Genomic DNA, 25,059 nt, shown 5'->3' with positions numbered 1-25,059 from the left:
AGATTCATTTGTATTTTTTAGATTCTACATATAAGTGACATAATATTTGTCTTTGTCTGACTTACTTCACTTAGTATGATAATCCCTAAGCCCATCCATGTTGTTCCAAATGGCAATCTTTCATTCTTTTTAATGGCTGAGTAATATGCTATTGTGAGTGAGTGTGTGTGTGTGTGTGTGTGTGTGTGTGTATGAACTATATCTTCTTAACCAATTGTCTGATGATGGGACTTGGGTTGTTGCCCTGTCTTGGCTATTTTAAGTAGTGCTGCTATTAACATTGGAATGCATATATCTTTTTCAAATTAGTTTTCATCTGTTCTGGATATATGCCCAGGAGTAGGATTGCTGGATCATATGGTAGCTCTATTGTAGCTTTTTAAAGGAACCTCCATACTATTCTCCATAGTGGCATTACCAATTTACATTCTTACCAACAGTGTAGAAGGGTTCCATTTTCTCTACACCCTCTCCAGAATTTATTATTTGTAGATTTTTTGATGATGACCATTCTAGCCAATGGGAGGTGATACCTCATTGTACTTTTGATTTGCATTTCTCTAATACTTAGCAATGCTGAACTTTTTTTTTTTTTTTTTCATGTGGCTGTTAGCCATCTGTTTATCCTGTTTGGAAAAATGTTTAGGTCTTGTATATATTTTTTGATTTTTTTTTTTGATATTGAATTGTATGAAGTGTTTGTATATTTTGGACATTAAGTCCCTGTCAGTCACATCATTTGCAAATATTTTCTCCCATCTGTAGGCTGTCTTTTCATTTTGTTGATGATTTCCTTTGCTGTACAAAAGCTTTTAAGTTGGATTAGGTCCTATTTATTTTTGCTTTTTATTTCTTGTGCCTTTAGGAGACCAACCTAAGAAAATAATGCTATGATTTATATCTGAGAAAGTTTTGCTTTTGTTCTCTTCTAGCAGTTCTATGATGTCATGCCTTATACTTAAGTCTCTAAACCATTTTGAGGTTTTTTTGTTTGTTTGTTTTTATGGAGTGAGGGAATGTTCTAATTCCACTGATTTACATGTAGCTGTCCAGCTATTCCAGCACTACCTGCTAAAGAGACTCATTTCTCCACTGTATATTCTTGCCTCCTCTGTCAAAAGATTAATTGACTGTAGGTATGTGTGTGGGCTTATTTTTGGGATCTCTATTCTGTTTCACTGTCCTATGTGTCTGTTTTTATGCCAATACTACACTGTTTTGACCACTGTAGATTTGTAGTATTGCCTGAAGTATGGGAGGGTTATGTCTCCAGCTTTGTTCTTTTTCCTCAGGATTGCTTTGGCAATCTGGGTCTTTTGTGGTTATATGTAAGTTTTAAGATTATTTGTTCAGTTCTGTGAAAAATGTCATAGGTATTTTGACATTAATACTAGATTGCATTGGGAAGTAAGGTCATTTTAACAACATTAATTCCTCCAATTGAAGAGCATGGGATATCATTTAATTTCTTTGAATCATCTTCAGTTTTCTTTATCAATATTTATAGTTTTAAGCATATGTCTTTCACCTCCTTGGTCAAGTTTATTCCTAAGGTTTTTTTTGTTTGTTTTGATGAGATTTTAAAGGGCTTTAAAAAATTTCTCTAATATTTCATTGTTAGTATAAAGAAATGCAACAGATTTCTATATATTAATCTTGTATCCTGCTACCTTGCTGAATTCATTTATCCAAGTAGTTTTTGCATGGAATCTTTTGGTTTTTGATAATCTGTTATGTTTTTGATTTGTTATTACCATGGAGTTCAAATATGTTGACACCTGAGTATATCTACATAGATAGTCCTGTTAGCTCAAGAACACTCTGAAAGATCTACATTGTTTATCCCCCCCCACATACTGTAATTTCCATGTCCTGTTTTACATCTTCATATTTATTCTTTTGCTGTTAACTGTGGTTGTACTTGTTTTCACAAATTTTTTTATATTTATGTACTAGGTATTTAAGTGATTTTTCAATCCTTTAATATACTGCCCTTTCCTACTGTGATTTTTTTTTTCCCCTTGTCTATAGATTCTTGCCTCTTGTCTATTTAGAAAAGTCCTTGCGATATGTCCTTTAGGGTAGATTTAGTATTGCTGTATTTCTTAGTGTTTTTGCTTCCTGAAATGTTCTTTCTCTTTCCTTTTATGCTAAATGATAATCTTGCTGGATAGAATATCCTAAAATTGCAGGGTTTTTTTCTTTCAGGACTTTTAATGTATTGAATATATCATGCTACTCCCTCTTGGTCTGCAAAGTTTCTGCAGAGAAATCAAATGATAGTTTATGGGGGTTCCCTTGTAACTGACTTTTTCTCTTGCTGCCTTTAGAACTCTTTTAACTTTTGTCATTTTAGTTATGATATGTCTTGGTGTGAGTCTGTTTGAATTCATCTTGTTTGGGAACCTCTGTGTTCCATGTTTCCTTCTTTAGGTTTGGAAAGATTTCAGCCATAATTTCTTCAAGTACTTTTTGATTCTCTTCTCTCTGTCTTCTCCTGTTGGAACTCCTATTATGCATAGCTTTGCACATTTTATATTACCCCATAGATCTTGTATGTTGCTTTCATTTTTTTATTTGTCTGTCTGCTTGCTTTTCTGTTGGGGTGATTTCCATTATTCTCTTCCAGATCCATTATTTGTTCTTTAGTCTGCTATTCATTGCCATTTATAGATTAGTTTTTACCCTGGCAACTGAGTTGCCTAGTTTTGAATGGTTTCTCTTTATACTTTCTAGTTCTTCAGCTCTTCTTTTCAGTTTCTAGCTCCTTGTTACAGTGATCTACATTTTTATCAATAGCTTAATTCCTTTAGCATTTTCATTATCTCCTTTTTAAACTCAGGTACTAGTAGACTGGTGGCATCTGTTTCATTATTCTTTCATGGGATTTCTCTTGTTCTTTTAATTGGCAGTAGTTCCTCTGCTTTTTCATTTTACATTCTATCTATGAATTTAGGAGAAACAGTTATCTACTGTGGTCTTTGAAGGATTGTTTTTAGGTGGCTGTGTCTCTGTGTAGCCTGTATGAGTCCAATATTTTTGATGCAAGGGCAATTTTTAGTATAGACGCCAGCCCCATCTTTCCTCAGAAGGTGAAGGCAATTATCCCCTTCATAGTAAATATTAGGGTGTCCAGAGCCTACATGTTGAGTGGGGCCTCCTCTTTGCTCCATGACTGTCACACCCTGTCAGGGGAGGGGTCTGTTCTCCAGTTGTGGAGTGGAAGCCCTGAGATTTGGATTCAATTAGTCTCTGTTGCCCTTGAGAGTGTGCTCTATCGCAATGGAGATGAGCACTGAAGCAAATGAGGGCCCTGTGGTCATAGCAAATCTGTGTGCCACCTATGTAGGTTTCTGCAGTTCTGCCCAGAATCACCCCAAAGTCACTTCAGTTCCTCTGTTATGTTTGTCCTGAACTCTCACGCTAGGCTGTAGAAGTGGGCTGGTGTTGGGGCCCAGGGCTCTGTACCACATGGCTTTAATAACTTGGATTTTGCTTGTTTTAGATCTTTAAAATATTATGTTAAAAAAAAAATACCTGCAAGTAACAATTTCCTAATGAATTAAAAAAACAATTTCAAATAGTTTTTGATTAGCTTTAAATAATTTAATTTAATTATTTGAATTAAAAAAACCATCTCAAATAGTTTTTGGTTAGATTTAAATAATTTAATTATTTAAACAAACTTATACATAGTAATTCTGTAATTGCAGAGTAAGGACTTCCAAAAATTTGCTTTTCCATACAGCAATGAGAACACTAGCAAATATTGTCAAAGTCAACTTTTTTCAGAATCCTAGAAATTAAACCTAAGGCTTTCAAAAATATAAGGTGTGTTTATGCAATATAAGGCGTGTTTATGCAAGAAAAAAAAATAACAGTCTTGGTAAGAAGAGAGAGCTTTGAGTATTTTAACTTGCCACATATCCATTCCTCTCTTCCCAGTTCTGTGGTAGCCTTGAAAACTAGCCTCCTTGCAAACACAGTAGCTGTGAAAATTAGCCTAATAGACACTACAAAAGGCAGAACAAGTTTAGAGCCTCTAAAAAAAGCCTCATCTGCCCAAATTGTCATAATTTGACTTGCCTGGAAGCTCCCTGGAAAAGCCCTATTTGTACACTTGTTATCTGACCTGATTCAGAGCTCCTTTAGTGGGAATGCCTTACCCTTGAGGCATAAGTTAAAAACAATGAGTGGCAATTGTTTAATATTACTGCTGCCTAAAGGGGCAAATAAGAGACTAGCCAAAGGTAGTTCCTGTTGTGGGTCAGTGGTAATGAACCTGACTAGTATCCATGAGGATGAAGGTTTGATCCCTGGACTTGCTCAGTGGACTAAGGATCTGACATTGCCATGAGCTGCAGTGTACATCATAGATGCAGCTTGGATCTGGCATTGCTGTGGCTGTGGTGGAGGCTGGCACCTGCAGCTCTGATTTTACCCCTGACCTGGAAACTTCCATATGCCATGGGTGTGGCCCTACAAAGACAGGAAAAAAAAGACAGAGAGAGACACTGTTGGAATTTCTAAATAAGTTAAGCACGTTGTAGAATTTCTAAATAAGTTGAGCAGGTTGCAGGATCCAACAATAAACATTCTGTATGTAAATAGTAGACATGAACACCTGAAAATAAAATTAAGAAAATAATTCCATATTTTCCATAGTAGTAAAAAAGTAAAATACCTAAAGACTATATTTAACAAAAGACATATAAGATTTGTACAATGAAAGCTACAAAACATTGCTGAAAGAAAATTTTAAAGATCTAAATAAATGGAAATATTTTCATGCTCAGGGATTAGAAGACTTAATATTGTTAACAGATAATTCCCAAAATTGATCTACAGGTTCAATTCAATCCCCATCAAAATCACAGCTGTCTTGGCACAAAGCGGTGGAAAGTGGCACAGTACTCCTAAAATTGACATGATAGTGCAAAGGACTCAGAATCGTTAACTTTAAAAATGAGCAAATTGGAGACTCAGACTTTTCAACCTCACAACTTACTATAAAGCAACACTAATCAAAACAGTGTGGTGTTGACATAAAGATGGACATACAAATCAACAGAATAGAACTGTCTAAAATAAACCCTTATACTTATGGTCAATTAATTTTTGATATTAGTTCCAAGATAATTCAGTGGGGAAAGGATAGTTTCTTCAACTCTTGGGACAACTGGATGATCACATGCATTGCAAAGGGCATGGATCCATGCGGATTCTTACTGCAAATAGATCACATATCTAAATATAATAAAACTATGAAACTCTCGAGAAAACAGGCATAAACATTTGTGACCTTGTATTAAGCAATGGTTTCTTGGATATAACACAGAAAGATAAATCTGACTTCAAAATTAAAACTCAAAAAAAAAAAAAAAAAAAAAAAAAAGGAGTTCCCGTCGTGGCGCAGTGGTTAACGAATCCGACTAGGAACCATGAGGTTGCAGGTTCGGTCCCTGCCCTTGCTCAGTGGGTTAACGATCCGGCGTTGCCGTGAGCTGTGGTGTAGGTTGCAGACGCGGCTCGGATCCCGCGTTGCTGTGGCTCTGGCGTAGGCCGGTGGCTACAGCTCCGAATCGACCCCTAGCCTGGGAACCTCCATATGCCGCGGGAGCGGCCCAAGAAATAGCAACAACAACAACAACAAAAAAAGACAAAAGACCAAAAAAAAAAAAAAAAAAAAAAAAAATTAAAACTCTTTGTACGTCAAAGGACATCAACACAAAAGGGAAAGACAACCCACAGAAGAGGAGAAAATATCTACAAATCACATATCTAGGAATTTGTATCTAGAATAACAAAGAACTTTTACAATTCAACAATAAAAAGATTATCCAATTTTTAAATGGGTAGGATTTAAACAGACTTTTATCCAAAGAAGATGTGCAAATGGTCAATAGACATATAGAAAGATACTCAACATCATTAGTCATTAGGGAAATGCAAATTCACAGTGAGATACCACTTCATACCTCTATAGCTAAGATGAAATACACATAACATCTGTTGGCAATGGTGTAGAGAAATTGGAGCTCTCATACATTTCCGGTAGGAATGTGAAATGATGTAGCCACTTTGGAAAAACAGATTAGTAGTTTCTGAAAATAAATATAGATTGATCACAAGACCCAGCAACGGTACTCCTAGGTATATACCCAAGAGAAATGAAAATGTCTACATAAAAATTTGCACATAGCGTACCTATTGTTTATTTGTCACAATACCCAAAAGAGGAAACAACCTAAATGTCCATTAGTTGACGAATGGATAAACAAGACGTGAATAGCCATATAACGGAATATTATGCATGTGTAGGAAGGAATGGAGTACTGTTATATGCTTCAACATGAATGAACTCTGAAAACACTATGCTAAATGAAAGAAACTAGAGATCACAAATTATATGATTCCGTTTACACAAAATGTCCAAAACAGGCAAATCTATAAAATAGAAAGTAGTTTAGTGGTTGCCTTGGACTGGAGGGTACAGAGGTGGAAGAACAGGGCATGGCTACTAAAAGGTATGGGATTTCTTTTGGGGGTGATGAAAATATTCTAAAATAGTGGTGACAGTTGTACAACCCTGTGAATATACCACAAACCACTGAATTGACCACTTCAAAGGCTTTAATTTTATGGTCTTTGAATTAAATATCAACAAAGCTGTTTCACTTATAAATAAAAGAACAAGCACGTATACTGCAAATTACTCTGGCATCTCCTGGGACCCTGAATAATCCTTGCTAAGAAGCAAAAGTCAGACACCACATTTGTTCCTTTAGAAGACTAAATCTGGTAGAAGTAATTGTAAACTAGATGCTAAGCACCCCAGATGGTAGTCAGTGATGAATTTCCTTTCATCGTCTCACCCTTTCCGCAGCTATTTACAATGACCGTTTTGATGGTCCCCCCAACTCTGGACTGTATGTGTCGTACAGAGGCTGCCTCTCTCTCCCCACTCCATTCTAGTTTCTGTGTATATAGTAGAGCATGGCCACATCTATCCAACTTGAGTCAGATGGAGAAGGAGATGCAGATATCAGTAATGGCATCTGCAACCAAAGTTTGTATGGCTAGACGATCACTGTAAGGGGAAATTAAAGGATCAACATAAGTGGATCTTTTTGTGATATTTATGTAGCACAGTCAGGAAAGCTCATTCCTAAAGGACAGAATGCCTTTGGGAGCCTCTTTACCTTCTGAATGTTCACTCCGAAGAGGCATCAAGCAATTTACTTCTAACATTGGTAAGAGGACCACAGTAAAACCAGACCTAGAGCCAAACACCAAGAGTTCTTTATAAGTAAGTTGTTTTTTGTTTGTTTGTTTCCCTCTTTTTTGGCTACCTTGCAGCATATGAAGTTCCAGGGCCAAGGATCAGGGCCAAGCTGCAGTTGCAACCTATAGCACAGCTGCAGCAATGCCAGATCCTTTAACCCACTGTGCCAGGCTGGGGATCAAACCTGTGTCCTGGCGCTGCAGAGACGTTGCTGATCCCACTGTGCTCCAGTGGGAACTCCTCTAAGTGTTTTTAGAAATGCCTTCTATAAGCAACTGGACATAGATTTGGGGTTTAAATGAGTAGAAGAAATGTCTGGATTTTAGTTCTGTGCTTGCTTTTCCTCATCTGTGATCTAGGGCCTTTGATAGCACCCTATTTTTGCTTGAAGTTCTAAGTACTTGTAAACAAATTCCTTTTGGTGGCAGCAACTTAGTTTCCATCATATTCATCTAATTTTTGTCTCTGGTTAAAACTGACCAGGTATGCCACTGCGATCTAGAGAACCTAATTGTCAGAATGGCTGATGAGCAACATCCTGTTGAACATGGCATTTCTAGATGTAAGACATGCCATGAGTGTAAAAAGCTCTAATTATAATACCCTAGAAGCGTCAGCCACAGAAGCAGCTGAAGGCATTAGCGACAAATGATTGTTTTGTACTCCTGCCACTTTTAATGTTTCAGAATGGTGTTTCTGAAATCATATTCAACTGCCTGTTAGGATAAACAAATTCCACACTTCATAAATAAAGCACAAAATCTATCATCAATGGCGTGGCTCAATCCTGCAGGGAAATGCAGGCCAAAAACCAGATCTGCTTCCTCTACTACCTGCTTTCCTTCTACATAATGATTCACAAATCAGTTTAAGAGAAGCTTGTCATTTCTGAACAGCAATTTAGTGATTTAAACAGAGAATCAACTCCAGCTGAAACTGAAGGTTTTCTTTCTATAGGATGCTAATGAGTGTGTATGAGAAAATGGAGCCAGTGGGTGTGTGAAAACAGAGAAAGGAAGAGATTCCAGCATAATTACCTTCTTCTCTCGCCCACTCTTGAGCTGCTAATCCAAGAGCAGAGAAATTACCATATGGTACTTTATCTCCACCATTAAATAGTGAGCTTCTTAAAAAGACTGTATCTCTGTAAGCATGGGACACAGCACAGCTTGTACTCAAAAAATGTTTCTGAAGAAAGGGAAAGGTAGAGAAGGAAGAAAGGAAGCTTGACTCATCTTGCCTAGTGATCAGCAGCCTGCTCTGGTGCAAGATGAGGGTGTTTCTTGGGGAGAAGGGAGGGAGGATTGTCTGGAGTACCGGCTTTAAACTGTGGCACTCTTTTTTTTCTTTTTCATGATGAAAGAGGATATCAGCTCTGGCTTGAACCCAGAAACTGATTACTCTACGGAAATGTGAGGAAAGGAAAGGAGCGACCAAAATAGGTTGGCAGCCTAGGCCCTGCAGCAGTTAGGTACAAGAATAGGGAGTGTAGTCATTTTTCTTTGCTGTGTAAAAACTTACTGCAAATTCAATAGCTTGAAACAACACAAACTTATTATTGGACAATTTACTTGGGACCCAGGAATCTGGGCAAAGCTCTACTGGGTCCTATGCTCAGAGTCCCCCAAGGGTGCTGCCCAGGTATCAGCAGAGCTGTGGTTTTCGTGTGGACCCTGGTGTCCTCTCCAAGTTGATTCATGCTGTTGGCAGAATTCACTTCCTTGAAGTTGTAGGACAGGTTTTTATTTCCTTGTTGGCCGTTGGTGGGGGTGGGAGGGGTCCCCTCTCAGCTCCTAGAGGTCACCCTTAGTTAGTTCCTAGTCACATGGGCCTCTTGTAACATGATAGCTTCAAAGCCAGCAGAGGTAGTAGTCTTATGTAACATAATATCATCTTAGGATGACACTCCCATCACCTTGCTCACATGATCCAGAAAGGAACCCACTCAGCTAACATGTTTGCACATCCCTCCCACACTCAAGGGGAGGGAATTATACAAGGTATGTATAACAGAGGGCTGGAATCTTGGGCCCATCTCAGAGTTCTGAATACCACAGGAGGTTTTGGCAAGTGCCAAAGGAAGGCTGATTCATTTATCACTTAGAAAAAGGTATAGACTTTCCCCTTGTGGTTGTTCCAGATTCTACTGTTAGTCATTGAAGCGCATTACCCTTATTGTGGGCCAGGAATCCACAAACTTACTTATGAAAGAATTCCTAGTACATGAGATACCAGAGTAATGGGACTTTGGGCAAGTTGCCTAGAGGTTGGGAGCTTGAAACTCCTGCCTTCACACCAGCAAAAGAAAGTCCCCCCTTTTTTTTTTCCTTATAGAGGTTATTAAGATGTAATAAGAATATCAATTAAGCACCATGACAGCCAAAGGCAATCTAAATACCCTACAAAACCCTTGCAGCATATTGGTTACAGCTAAGGCTGCATGCCAGAGGGATAGGGAAGCCTTTAGTATGCCCCTCTCTAGCCTTTTCCTGCTCCTTCCCACCCTGAAGTTAGTGTTTATGATTCCCTTGCTTTACATTCCAGTTTAATCACACAGGGATGGCTCTCTAAGCAATATATAATTTAGTTAAGTCATGTTTCAACTTTATAAATATAGAACCCTTCTTTACATTTTCTTCTTCGACTTGCTTTTTCCATCTAATATTATATTCTTGAGATTTATCCTTGTTGACATATATAGCTGTAATTGATTTATTTTCACTGATGTATAGTATTCTCTTCTTTATATATACCATATTTTATTTACCCCGTTTCCTGGCAATGAATTTTTTTCCCAGCCTTTATTTTTTCCAATCATAAGCAAGCAAGTACAAACATTCTTGCATATGTTTTCTGATACAAATATGTACATTTCTCTAAGAAGTAAACCATGGCCTGATAGGCCATGGTATGTGCACAGTTTGAACTCTGATAGATAGTGCCAGTTGTTTTCCAAAGTGCTTCTGCCAAATCACATGCTCAACTGCAGAACTCTTGTTTTTCTGTGTCTTTAGCAACACTTTATATTGCTTTTTAATTTTTTCTATCTGATGTGGATAAAATGGTATCTCATGGTGGTTTTAATTTGCATTTGCTTTATTAATAGGAGACTGAGCATCTTTTTGAGAGATATTTCTGTTTTCTCTGAAATGCCTGGTCACTTTAAAATCAGGTTCCTCAATCAGCTTTATCAAAATGAAGTTATTTTGATTGCTATTTGACTGTCTCCTTATTTTATTTCTTATAAACTTTAGAAGGAAAAAGTAGTATTTTAGATATCCTACTGAATAAATGAAATAATGAACAAATTTGACTACATAAGTGTTTGGGTCTTGAGTACATGCTCAAATATTTTGGAGTGCTAGAATATATCAGAGTATAAACTTGAGTTATGAGATAGCTTGTCTTTTCTAGGTTGACTACAAAAATTTTATAGTTAGCTTGGCTTAAGATTTTAGAGGTTAAGGCCAACTTGTCTTAGGACATACTATCTTATTAATGTCTTACTGTAATCCTGATGGACATACATCACACAATAGTTGCTTAGCAAATATGAGCAGAATGACTGATGATACAACAGTGGCAAGTAATACAAACCTACTCAAACGTATTTATTTGTGAATTTGTTCTATACACAAAACCCTGGCCAATAAATGGTGCCTAGATTCTGTTTTACTTCTGAATGAATTTCCAGTTTATAATATTTAAAACACAGCTACTAACCTCACCAAAAAGTATCTAGAACTTACCGTAGTAGTTAAAAAAAAAACCACAGAATTACCAAAAATGTCTGAATTTGGATTGAGATTTTCAACATCATATGTAATATTATGTAATACTGAAGAATCAATCAACTAAATTTATCAATTAACCTTCCCCTATACTTCAATATTTCCAAAAATGTTTTCCACAGAGTACCAGTTCATCTTTACGGAAATAGAGATTATTCGCTAATGGTGTTCATGCTTTAGTAAGTTTGGGAAATAACCAAGGCATCTAAGTTAAAACAGTGAAATTATCAGTCTTTATAGAACCTTTAATATACTATCAAATGGCGGCTCCCAAGAAGAAACATGGTATGCAACATACCCCAAATATTTTTTTCTTACAATGTCTGGGATAGATGGGTTCCAAGGAATATAAATTGAAAAATATGCAGCTTGTTTTGCCTCTTTTTTTAAAATTGAAGTATAGTTGATTTATAATGTTGCGTTAATTTCTTTTGTACAGCAGTGATTCAGTTCTATATATATGTATATATATATATACACACACACGCATATATAGAGAGTATAGATACACTTTTTTAAAATATTCTTTTCCATTATGAGTTATCATAGGACACTGAATAGAGTTCTCTGTGCTACACAGTAGGAACTTGTTGTTTATCCCCTCCATTGCATAATAGCTTACATCTGCTAACCCCAAGCTCCCACTCCACACCCCCCATACCCTCCCCCTTGGCAACCCCAAATTTGTTCCTTGACAGTGAGTCTGTTTCTGTTTTGTAGATAGGCCTATTTGTGTCATATTTCAGATTTCATATATAAGTGATAATGTATGGTATTATCTTTCTCTTTCTGTCTTCACATAGTATGAGACTCTCTAGTTGCATGCTTTGATTGTCTTGTCATCAGCTTCTTATACTAATAAAATTCATTGTCAAATTTTTTCTATTAAGTTATATTTTTTAGAAATATTCTTGGACTTAAATTCCTTATCAGTTTGATAGTAATGGGCAGTATACAACAACTATTTACAGAAAAATAGTCAAACTCCTGAAATTCCACAAATGTCCTTTTTAAAAAGATATGATTCAAGTTCATTAAAATGGTAATTAAATCTAATCCTAACCTAATTAAATATTCTTTGTCATCCACTGTAGTTTGGTATTTTACATATATGGTATCTTAAATCCAAATTAAAAAACACCTAAAGCAATAATTGGACTTTCATTTATAAAAATATCTATGTTATCTTTCCTGTTAATAGAAAAATGAGGGAAGCTATAAAAACCACTTGGTAGTATTACTGGTGAAGAAACAAAATACATTTGAAGATTTCTACTTGAAAATTCTTGTTTAGAGCCAATTTATTTGTAAAATGAAAAGAGTGTTTTTTAAAATTGACTCATCATGGTTTTTTACATGTAAATGCAAATCCTGTATTTGTGATTTGCCATGGAGCATTCTTCTATAAAGATGGTCCTTCCTGCTGCAGAGAATAGGCTTGCCAGCACTTACTCTATGAGGAAGCAAACACATTCACACGCAGTCTATATGCAAATTTAATTTGGTTTATAATCTTCTCAGTTTAAGATTGATAGCTGAATTAAATAATGCCAGGATATATGCCCCATTTATTTTTACAAAGACAGGCTGGTACCTTTGCACCAAGGAAAGACTGGGACATAGTGGAGGATTTAAATGAGCTAATTTCTCTCTTTGACCACGGAAATGTTTTCAACTTCCCGTGACAATTCTGAGCTTAGTAAAACTGTAACACAGGCATAATGGGTACTTACTTCTGAGGTTGGCATTTACTTATGAAGATGGAACCCAGTGGACTTTCAATAAAACACCAAAACATAGGCAGTTCATTAAGCTATGTGCTAGAAACTTGAGGGTCTTTGGAGAATAGGAAAATTGGTGAAGAAATGAAAATGTCTCTGAGAGCCAATCAGCATAATAAGTTGAGTCAAGATGCTGAGCACTCCATAATTGGACTAAAAAGATAATTGTAACACTGCCCTGCATCTACTCTCTTGCAAACTCCTTAAGAGTTCTGACAAGGTTCAGTTTATTGTATTCTGTGACATTCCCTTTTCTCCTTAATTTTACCATGGCATTGATTCAAATGTTCTTTAACTGGGGGTCATTTTGGGGAGAGTTGTACCATGTTCCCTGAGATTCAATTCTCTCTTTCTAAGGTGTCACATGCAAAAACAAAGGCTATGAATCAACTCTATTCACAGTTCTACTTTTAAAATAATGACATATTCCATAAATCTACTCATTTCCAGCTAGAAGTGCCAGCTGAAATACTATAAACTGGTTCTTTCATGACCTGCCAAGACAAGCATAAAAAGACAGGCATAAAAACTATGTTTGGTTCAGAAAACATTCCAAACCTCATCTAAGAAACTGGGAAACAAACTCTTTTCCTCTAAATGAATACCTGATCCATGGGGTGCTTAATCTTCTCTTAAAGATTCATTCACTGATTAGACCCTTCAGAATGTTTTCCAATCATGGACATATAGTTCTAATCAGAGCCTACTCTAAAAAACACTGAGAATTAGCAAAGCTGCCCTTAACAAGCTTCTCATTCCCTAACCTGGTGTCCTGTCACTGTGTCTTCCATGCTCCACCCTTCCTCTCTCTCTCCTACCAAGACCCTCTTGTACTATGCCTTACTTCTCTGACAAGGACATGAAATCCAAGTTTTCTGCAAGAAGCAGTTCCTCATGTGTCTGCTAAGCTCTATTTAGAATTGCCCACTAGACAGTACAACCTAGATGGCCTGAGCACTTGAAACTCAAACCAAACTCTCTGTCCATTTAACCCCTTCCTGCAACCTGTTCCTACTTCAGGGCTTGATATCTTTGTTAGGCCATCTTCATTTACCCATTTGCCTCATTTAGAAATCTGACAGGCAATTTATCACATTGTGGTAGAAGTATCTATTTGCATAGGTGTTTCATCCTGTTAGTTTTTTAGAGGAATATGATGGGTCTCTCCCAGAACATAGCACCACATAATACTGTCTAAGTGAATAAATGTTTTAAGTTGATAGTTAACTGCATTTGACTGTGATCTCTGAGATGACATATATATGTGTGTATGTGTGTGTGTGTGTAAACACATATTTTTTTTATTACTGCTTGAGTGCCCCCAGTCAAAGGAATTACAGAGTTGGGAAAGCCTCCAGAACTGGGTATCCACTTTACATGAAACCTTGATAAGTGAGTATGAACAGTTAATTACGAAGCATCTTAGGAGGCCAGATGTCATAGGTGATATAGCCACATCTCTTAACCTGGACATCCACGAAGTTAATACTCAGGGACGCTCAGGCCACATCTCTTCTTTCTGTAGGATTCCCCAAAGACTGGAAATTCTGGGCACTTGTCTTTCCAAATGGGGATATACTTTCACAAGGGCATGCAATTAAAAAGCAAACACCAGGTTCAGATTCACAATACCCATGTGTTCTAAGGAATAAAAATAGCACTCCAATTGTGTGCTGGGCAGTATTTGGCTTGGAGGATGTCTACATACACATGGAGCAGGTTTTAATTAGCCAGTCCAAACAAGCTTGGTAAACTGATTCCTGCTGGAGAAATAAAGCAAACCATTAAGTGAATCACTGAATCCAGTTGGACAAAAAAAATCAGAGCTAAAATATTTACCCTGACGTGAAACAGAAGGACCTGGACCTGGCTCAGCTGCAAGCCACAAGAAAGCCTTTGTCTGGAGACAGGTCCCAGGTGGTAGGCACTGGAGCTAACTCGGGGGATTTAATTAGTGAAAGCAGCTGAAGGGTATAAATAATGACCAGTTTAGAGATGCCGCTCGCATCTTCTGATCAGTCAGCACCAGCATTAATAGAACATCTGCTGGAAAATCCCCTTTAGGGTTTCAGATCAGATTTGACAAATTGCTTTTTACTACAACTGCATTATCTCCAGGCCCTGGCATGGAGTTTTTATCAAGAACTTGCACATATCGGTGGCATAGCTATATTTCAGTCCACTGCTGATTTCACCGAGGTACCTTGTAAATAAATATCTACTTAGCTTTCCAGCGAGTTTGGAAGCACTGAAATGAAAGAAGGATCACCAGCATTATCTCACAAATAAGCTAGGGTCTGCAGTGGGATTCTAGGCTCAAACTGCCAAAACCCAGAAAGTAGACCCAGTATAGTGCATGATTTTATTATAATGCTTCTGGTGTGGGGGCGGGGGGAGCGAATCCATTATTTGCCCTATTCACTCCCCCTTTGCTCTTCTCTCTCCTAACTGCTGCCCATACACCACACACATCTGGACTTAGTGCTCCTTGATTTTATAACGGTGACCCTTCCCCACGGAGCAGCTCTCTCCTTATATATGGAAGTGGCGCTGCCAGCACACAGCACCAGGGAAACTCCTGCATACTTATTTTGCTCCAAGACTGGTAGAATTTGATAATTTGGAGGTGGTACATTGTTATTCCCCAAATATCCCCAAGCCAGAAGATGAAGGCAAGGACAGAGATATTTGAAGAGTTAGTGCTTAGTCTATTTTCTACTACTATTAAAAATCTTGACTTGGAAAAACAAAGTGATGCTCTTTGGCTTCATGAGACGATAGCAGCAGTATCTTGTTCCCTAAATATGAGAATCTGGAGCATAAAAACAACATAGATCTTTAACATTTGGGGGTTGATGTTAGAAACAATTCTGTTAAGTGGCACCCTAATTTGAATATATTTTTTAATATAAATCCTGGTATGCGCTGCTTAGTGTGCTTAACTAAAAGAGTGTAGCAAGCCAAAATGTTTGCTTTAAAGTACAAAGCAGTCAGTAGGACCTATACCTTACAGCTGGTTTTGAGCTTTGCCTTTGTGACTTTCTAGCTTAAAAAAAAAAAAAAAAAAAAGGCTTTGGGAAAGAATAGAAAAGGACAGTCTATACATAGCCTTTTTTTTATCTCACCACCTTTTCTGTCTCAGACTAATTTGTGGTTAGAGGCAAGGGAGGAAGGTGAAGTGAGTGAAATCAATAGGTTCTTACACTGCATTTTAAGAGGCTGCAGAAAGGCAGTATTGACTTCAGAAAGTGGGAGATGAATGAGAAGAAGGGTTACGTAACAAATCTGGTCAGACTGAAATTTCAAAACATTTTCATTGAGATGATATAGAAGGTCAATCTGCATCCAATAGAAAATAAATACAGCATCTCCAAATGGTGTGGGTGCTATATGGTCACATGTTTTTAAGCAATTGAGTAAATTTATCTTACCTTTCTGCATGTAAGCTTACAATAATAAATGTTTCACTCTAAAAAGGAAAAAAAGATTGAAACCACCTATGGAGACAACAGTGTGGGCAGACTACCCAGAGACTTAGTTTTATCATTCAAGAGTAATCCAAGATCATCAACACCACCCAGGTACCTGGCAACTGATAAAACACTGCAGAAGTTCATATGAGCATTGACTAATCAAAGAGTCACTTGCAAAGGGATATTTTCTGAGACATTCTCCTCCTCTCCCTCCAACTGCTCCTCAGCTCCTGCAGCTTCCTCCTATTTCCCCACCTTGAAGTGGGCACCCTAGGGTTCAGTCCACATCTTTCTTAATTACTCTTACTCTCTACCTGGTCTCATCCACTCTCATGGCTTCAAATGTTATTTATCTGCTGGTGATTTTCAAGCTTTTATTTCTAGCCCTGATCTTTCCACTGAACTTCAGACTCATATATACAATTATCTACTCAACCTAACCTAGCAACTTAACACTCCAAAACTAACATCCTGATATTCTCCCAGCAGACTTGTTCCTCTGGCAGCATTCTCTACCTCTGTACAAAACTCCATCCCAAGAGCAGCTTAGCCCAAAACAATTGGAATCATCCTGGAATCTCCCCAGTCTCTCATTTCACATCCAACTGGTTAGAATCGCCCCTGGCTCCCTCCTCACAAAGTACCCAGATTGGACCCTTCTCACATGTCTTTGCTACACTTTGGTCTCAGCCACCTTCATTTCCTTCCTGACTTGGCTCCCTGCTTCCCTTTTCTTCCTCCTACAGTCTATTATCCATCCAGCTGCCATAAAGACCATGGTGCTCAGCATCCTCCCATGGCTCCCATCTGATCACAGTGAAAACAAAGTCTACATAATGGCCCATGAATGCCCTGCTCCCAACTGCTTCTTGGATCTAATCTATTCCATTCCCCTTTGCTCTCTTCAAGCTACTAGACTCCTTGCTCTTCCCTGAACAAATCGAGCTGCTCCTGCCTCTGGGCCTTTGCCATGGACAATCCCTCTATTGGGAAAAGTCTTCCCACAGATACCTACCAATAATCCTCTTTCATTTTTTTCAGATATTTTTGCTCAAACGTCTCCTACATGAGGCTTCCCCTGATCACACTATAGGTAATAGTATTCCTCTTATGCCCTGGCAGTCCTCCCTCCCACCAACTCTATTTTTCCTCTAGAGTCCTTAACACCATCTGACATACTATATTGTGTAAGGATTTTGTTCTTATACTGCTAAATCCCTGTCTAAACAAAACCTAGCACACAGCATATGTTTAATAAATATTAAATGAAAGAATGACTGGTTGGTAAGAGGAATAATAAAAATGGCACATCCTCCAATGGCTAAAATGAAGGAATCGCATTGGAGAGGGTAGAATTTCAGAAGGTATTATATGGCGTAAAAGCTTCAAGCACCAGGATTAAGAGAAAAAGAAGGGGATTTTGAGGAAAGTCAATTATTTAAAAATTTGTTTCCACTTCATCTTTAGCATTCTAAAATGTTTAAATTTTTAAAGTTTTTGATTGTGGTTAAAACATAAAATTTCCCCCCCTTAACCATTTTTTCTTAATCATTTTTAAAACTGAAGTATAGTTGATTTACAATACTGTATTAGTTTCAGGTAAGCAGCAGTTATTCAGTTAAATATTTATTTTTCAGGTTATTTGCCACTACAGGTTATTAAAAGATATTGAATATAGTTTCCAGTGCTATACAGTAAATCCTTGTTGCTTATCTATTTCATGTATAGTGGCTTGTATCTGCTAATCACATTCTAATTTATCCCCCCTTTCCATTTTCATAACCATGTGTTTTTTTATGCTGATGAGTCTATTTCTGTTTTGTACATAGTCATTTATGTTTTTTAGATTCCACATATAAGTAATATCATATAATATTGTTTTTCTCAATAGAGAACACTTACTAAACTTTGTATTATATTCTCTAGGTCTATTTATGTTGCCTCAAAAGGCAATAGTTCATTCTTTTTAATGGCTGAGTAATATTCTATTGTGTATTTATGTATGTACACCACCTCCTGTTAATTCAATTGCCTGTTGATGGGCACTTGGGTTGTTTCTAGTTCTTGGCTACTGTAAACAGTGCTGCTATAAACGTTGGGGTTCATGTATCTTTTTGAATTAACAGTTTTCCTCTTTTCCAGATATGTGCCTAGGAGTGGGCTGCTGGTCATATGGTAGTTGTATTTTTAGTTTTTTAGGAACCTCTATACTGTTTTCCACAGTGGCTACACCAATTTACATTCCCACCAACAGTGTTGACAGGTTCCCTTTTCTCTATAGCCTCTCTGGCATGTATTATTTGTAGGCTTTTAATGATAGCCATTCTGACCAGTGTAAACTAACACTTCACTGAGTTGATTTGCATTTCTCTAATAATGAGTGATGTTGAGCATCTTTTCATGTGCTTTTTGGCCATCTGTATTCTTGATGAAGTATTTATTTAGGTCTTCTGCATATTTTTTTGTTTTTTGTTTGTTTTTGTTATTGAGTTGTAATGAGGTATTTGTATAGTTTGGATATTAACCCCTTGTTGGTTGCATTGTTTGCTGATCTTTTCTCCCAGGTAAGTTATCTTTTTGTTGATGGTTTCCTTTGCTAAGCAAAAGCTTTTAAGTTTTATTAGGTCTGATTTGCTTATTTTTGCTTTTATTTCTTTTGCTTTGGGAGAATGACCTAAGAAAATATTGCTACAACTTAGAGAGAGTTTTGCCTACATTCTCTTCTAGGAGTCTTATGGTGTTTTGTCTTACATTTATGGGTTTAGACAATTTTTAGTTCATTTTTGTATATGGTGTAAGATTTTTCTAATTTTCATTGATTTGCATGTTACCCTCAGCTTTTCCAATACTGCTTGTTGAAGAGACAGACATTTTTCATTGTATATTCTTGCTTCCTTTGCTGAAGATTAATTAACTGCAGTTGTGTGGATTTATTTCTGGGCTCTCTATTCTGTTCCTTGATTCATATGTCTGTTTTTGTGCCAATACCATGCTGTTTTGATTATTGTGGCTTTGTAGTACTGACTGAAGTCTAGAAGAGTTATGCCCTCAGCTTTGTTCTTTTTTCTCAGGATTGTTTTGGCCATTCTGAATCTTTTGTATTTCCATATAAATTTTAGGACTGTTTATTCTAAAAATGTGAAAAATGTCATGGGTATTTTAATAGGGATCACTATGGGTACATAGTGCTTTGGGTACTATGGCCATTTTAAGAATATTAATTCTTCCAATCCAAAAGCATGGGATAATAATGACATTTGTTTGAATCATCTTCAGTTTCCTTTATCAATGTTTTATACTTTTTGGCATATAGGTCCTTCACCTCCCTGGTTAAGTTTATTCCTTATTTTTGACATGATTTTAAATGGAATACCTTTTAACTTTCTCTTTCTGATATTTCATTGCTAGTCTAAAGAAATGCAAGAGACTTCAGTATGTTAGTCTTGTATCTTGCTACCTTGCTGAATTCATTTATTAGTTTTTTTTAGAGAATATTTAAGGTTCTCTACATAGAATATCATGTCATCTGCAAATAGTGACAATTTTACCTCTTCCTTTCCAATTTGGATATATTTTATTTCTTTTTCTTGTCTGACTGTTGTGGTTAGGACTTCCAGTACTATGTTGCATGCAAGTGATGAGAGTATCTCTGTTTTGTTCCTGAATTTAGCTTTTCACTGTTGAGTATTACGTTGGTTGTGAGTTTGTTATAAATTGCTTTTATTATGTTGAGATATGTTCCCTCTATACCCACTTAGGTGAGAATTTATATCATGAAAATGATTAATGAGACTCCTGTAGGCAGCATATAACAAGTTCTTGTTTTTTATCCAATCTGCCACTCAATGTCTTTTGATTGGCACATTTAGTACATGACATTTAAAGTAATTATTAATAGGAATGTACTTATTTGAATGGATGCTGAATTTTGTCAAATGGTTTTTCTGGGTCTATTGAGAAGATCCTGTGGTTTTTGTCTTTCCTTTTGTTAATGTGGTATGTCACACAGATTTGTGTATGCTGGACCATCCTTGTGACCTTGGAATGCAACCAAAAGGGTATCTGACCCTTTTTATGTATTGATGAATTTGGTTTGCTAATATTGTGTGGAGGAATTTTACATCTATATTCAAAGATATTGACCTGTAATCTTTTTTTTTTTTCCTAGTGTCTTTGTCTGGTTTTAGTTTCAGGGTGATGATCCATTCATAAAATTAATTTGGGAGTGTTCCCTCTTCAATCTTTTGGAATAGTTTAAGAAGTATAGGTATAAGTTCTTTGTATGTTCATTAGAATAACCCAGTGAAGCCATCAACCTGGACTTTTGCTTGCAGGAATTTTAAATTACACATTTTATTTCACTTCTAGTGATTGGTCAGTTCAAATTATATGTTTCATCTTCACTCAGTTTTGGTAGGCTATGTGTTTCTAGAAACTTGTCCATTTATTCTAAGTTGTCCAATTTGTTAGCATATAACCATTTATAGTATTAAGACTTTTTTGCATTTCTGCAGCTCAGTTGTTATTCTCTTTTATTTCCTTTTTTTTTTTTTTTTTTTTTTTTTTTTTACTTGGGTCCTCTCTCTTTTCATCATAAATAGCCTGGATAGAGGCTTATCAATTTTGTTTATTTTTTCAAAAAACAAGCTCTTGGTTTATTGATCTTTATTTTTTACTCCCTCTTTTATTTATTTCCTCTCTGATCTTTATTATTTCTTTTCTTTTGCTGATTTGGGGTTTTGTTTGTTCTCTTTTTCTAATTTTATTAGGTGTAGGTTAGGTTGTTTACTTGAGATTTCTCTTTTTCTTGAGAAAGGACTGTAGTACTATGAGCTTTCCTCTTAAAACAGCTTTTGTTGCATTGCACTAATTTTGTAAGGTTGTGTCTTCATTGTTGTATGTCATGAAATCTTTTTGCTTTTCTTTTCTTTTTTCTTTTGCTTTTTTAGGGCCTCACCCACAGCATATGGAAGTTCCCAGGCTAGGGGTCAAATCAGAGCTACAGCTGTCAGCCTACACCACAGCCACAGCAACATGTGATCTGAGCTAAGTCTGTGACCTATACCACAGTTCATGGCAATGCCAGACCCTTAACCCACTGAGCGAGGCCAGGGATCGAACCCACAATTTCATTTTTACTAGTCAGATTTGTCTCCACTGCACCACAATGGGAACTTCCTTGAGATATTTTCTTACTTCATCTTTGACTTCATCATTGACCTATTGATTTTTTAGTAGCAAGCTGTTTAGTCTTTATGTGATTTTATTTTTCCATGTTTTTCTTTCTATGGTTGATTTCTAGTTTCATACCATTGTGCTTGAAACAACCTCTTTCCTCTTAAATTTGTTGAGGCTTGTTTTGTGACCTAGCAATGTGGTCTATTTTAGCAAATGTTCCATGCACACCTGAAAAGAATGTGTACTCTGGTTTTTTGGATACAGTATCCTGTAGTTATCAATTAAACCCACCTGGTCCTGTGTGTCAGGTAGGACTCTATTGCCTTGTTCATTTTCTGTCTGGAAGACCTGTCCATTAATGTCAATGAGATGTTAAAGTCTCCCTTTACTATTGTATTCTTGTCAATTCCTCCCTTTATATCTGTTAATATTTTTTAATATATATTTGGGTGCTCCTATACTGGGTGCAAATATGTTAACAAGTGTAATATCCTCTTCTTGTATTGATCCCTTTATCATTATATATTGCCCTTGTTTTTAATGACTTTTGTTTTAAAGTCTATTTTTGTCTGATATTAGCATTGCTACTCCTATGTTTTTGTCATTTCCATTTGCATGAAAATGGTTCATCCCCTCACTTTTCAATCTGTATGTGTCTTTCATCCTAAAGTGAGTCTCTTGTAGGCAGCATATGGCAGGTTCTTGCTTTTTTATCTAATCTGATACTCTGTCTTTGGACCAGAGTATTTAGTCCATTGGCATGTAAAATGATTATTGATAGGTATTCTTTTTTTGTGTGTGTCTTTTTGCCATTTTCTTGGGCTGCTCTTGTGGCATATGGAGGTTCCCAGGCTAGGGGTCGAATCGGAGCTGTAGCCACCAGCCTATGCCAGAGCCACAGCAATGCTGGATCCAAGCTGCGTCTGCAACCTACACCACAGCTCACACCAACGCCAGATCATTAATCCACTGAGCAAGGGCAGGGATCAAACCCGCAACCTCATGGTTCCTAGTCGGGTTCGTTAACCACTGCGCCACGATGGGAACTCCGATAGGTATTCTTTTATTGGCATTTTAAATCTTGTTTTCCAGTTGATTTTGTAGTTCTTCTTTGTTCACTTCTTCTTGTTTTTCCTTTTGTGGTTTGATGGTTATCTTTTGTGTTAGGCTTGAGTTCCTTTCTTTTCGGTTTTTCTAAATCTCTTGTATATTTTTGAATTGTGCTTGCCTTCCTTTTCAAGTATGTTGACCTATAACTATATCCACTTACTTTGGACTGATAATCATATAAGTTCAAGTACATCCAAAAGATGTACTTTTTTTTTTTTACTTTCCTCTCCTGCATTTTGTGATTTTTGTTATCCTATTTTACATTCTCATATTTATCCTTTTGCTGTTAATTGTAGTTATATCTACTCTTACAAAATTTTTTGATTGTTTAATTCACATACTGGCTTTTTAAATGATCTCCAATCTTTTAATATATTTGCCTGTCCTAATGTAATTTTCCCTTTCCTATAGATTCTTGCTTCTTTTCTATTCAAAGAAGACCTTTTAATATTTCTTTTAGGGTAAGACCTTTTAATATTTCTTTTAGGGTACGTTTAGTGTTTAGTGTATTCTAAAAGAATACAGATTTTTTTTAGAGTTTGTGGTTGTCTGAGAAGTTCTTTCTTCTTCTATTCCACATGATAATCCTCTTGGATAGAGTATCTTAGGTTGCAGGTTCTTCCCTTTCAGGACTTTGAATATAACTTGCCACTTCCTTCTGGTCTGCAACATTTCTGCAGAAAAAATAGCTGATAGCCTTATGGGGGTTCCATTGTAACTGAATCTTACTTTTTCTCTTGCTGCCTTTAGAATCCTCTTTATCTTCAACTTCTGCCATTTTCATTGTGTCCTAGGGTGGGTTTGGGTTTGTTTGAGTTCATCTTGTTTAGAACTCTGTGCTTCCTGAACTTGGACATCTGTTTCTTTCTTTAGGCTTGGGAAGTCTTCAGCCATAATTTCTTCAAATACATTTTTGATCCCCCCTCCCACCTTCTTTTCCTACTAGAATTCCTATTAAGCATAGGTTGGTGCACTTGATTTTTTTAATTTTTAATTTGTTTTTTCTTAGCTACAGCAGGCAGCAGCTTGATGTGGGATCTCAGTCCTCAGACCAGGGATTGAATCCAGGCTGCAGTGGTGAAAGCCCAGAATCCTAGTCACTAAACTGCCTGGGAACTCCCTGGCACACTTCTAATTATCCCATAGATCTTGTATACTGCTTTCTTTCTTTCTTTTTTTTTTTTTTAATTTGTCTTTCTATCTACTGTTCTAATGGGAATGATTTCCATTATTCTATTTTCCAGATCACTTATTCATTATTCCACATTATTTAGTCTGCTATTTGTTGAGTCTAGATTGATTTTTATCTTGGCAATTCAATTGTCTAATTTTGATTGGCTCCTCTTTATAGTTTCTAGTAACTTGTACAGTGATATGCCTTTTTATCAATAATCTTTCTTAGTTTCATTAGCATTTTTATTACTTCCTTTTTGAACTTGGGGTTTCAGTACACTGGTGAGGTCTGTTTCATCATTTATTCTTTCAGGGAATATCTCTTGTTCTTTTAATTAGGAATAGTTCCTCTGCCTTTTCATTTTACTTTCCTCTGTCTCTAGGAGAAACAGTTATCTACTGTGGTTCTAAAGGGAGCATCCCTGTGTAGATAGTGTGAGTCCAATATTTTTGGTGCAAGGGTTGTTTCTGGTACGGATGCCAGCCACATCTTTCCTCAGAATGTGCTGGCCATTATTTCTAGGCCAAGGATCAAACCTGCACCACAGCAGTGACTTGAACCAGAGCAGTGATAATGCCAAATCCTTAACTTCTGGGCCACCAGGGAACTCCCATTATCTCCTTAATAGTGGGTGTGATTGATGTTGTGGTGTCCAGAGCCTTCCCTGGATGTTGGGCAAGACTTCCTCTTTGCTCCATGTCCGTCACATCCCTGCCAGGGCCAAGCCTTGTTTCCTGGTTGTTGGAGTAGAAATCCTGAGGGCCAAGCTTGTTAAGGCTCCATTGACCTTAAATGTGTGCTTTGTCCCAAAGGAAGTGAGTGCTGAAGCAATCCCATGGTCACAATAAGCCTATGTCCCAGACCTTGTGTTAGGGTGTCATTGGAGGCTGAAGCATTGTGGCTTCAGGGATCAATATGATTATGAGACCTGGACTGCCTCTGTGGGAGAGCTCTTCCAGGACTTGTCCCCCCAGATTTGGTCCCAAGCAGTGGCATGAGGTGGGTAGAACCAGAGGCCTCCCACCAGGACAGGAATTGCTGCATATTCCCCCCCATCCCAGGGGCTGTCTACTAGAGGCCCATGATTCTGCGATGCCACCCACTACCCAGTGTGCACACCAGCAAAGTCTTCAGCTGCCAGACCTTCCCCTCAACCCATTCCCTACCATATGCATACTGACGGTGGGCTCCACTGGCAGACCTGAGCCCCACTGTGAAGAGCTGACAATGGTCTCTGAAATTCAGTCTGGATCATACCCCAGGCATT

The 25,059-nt window shown here is 37.2% G+C and overlaps 1 protein-coding gene and 1 long non-coding RNA gene across 6 annotated transcripts in view; both read right to left on the bottom strand.

The window, feature by feature from the left end:
* PPM1L (protein phosphatase, Mg2+/Mn2+ dependent 1L) overlaps nucleotides 1-25,059 on the bottom strand; it is a 336,602-nt gene that overhangs the window by 34,895 nt on the left and 276,648 nt on the right. The gene's annotated exons all lie outside the window — the stretch shown is intronic.
* On the bottom strand, nucleotides 1,891-10,808 carry LOC146397569 (uncharacterized). Its single transcript, XR_014822605.1, has 2 exons — nucleotides 5,703-10,808; nucleotides 1,891-5,366 (listed from the first exon to the last, which is right to left on the bottom strand). It is a non-coding gene; the product is annotated as an uncharacterized LOC146397569 (long non-coding RNA).

This window comes from Sus scrofa, chromosome 13 (assembly GCF_054392235.1).
Source record: "Sus scrofa isolate SSC_HxYL_T2T_F1_AM1 chromosome 13, Sscrofa_HxYL_maternal_Yorkshire_Landrace_v2.0, whole genome shotgun sequence".
NCBI classification, from domain to species: Eukaryota; Metazoa; Chordata; class Mammalia; order Artiodactyla; family Suidae; genus Sus; species Sus scrofa.
Note: the sequence above shows the minus strand (reverse complement) of the source record. Positions and strands in the feature narration are given on the sequence as shown.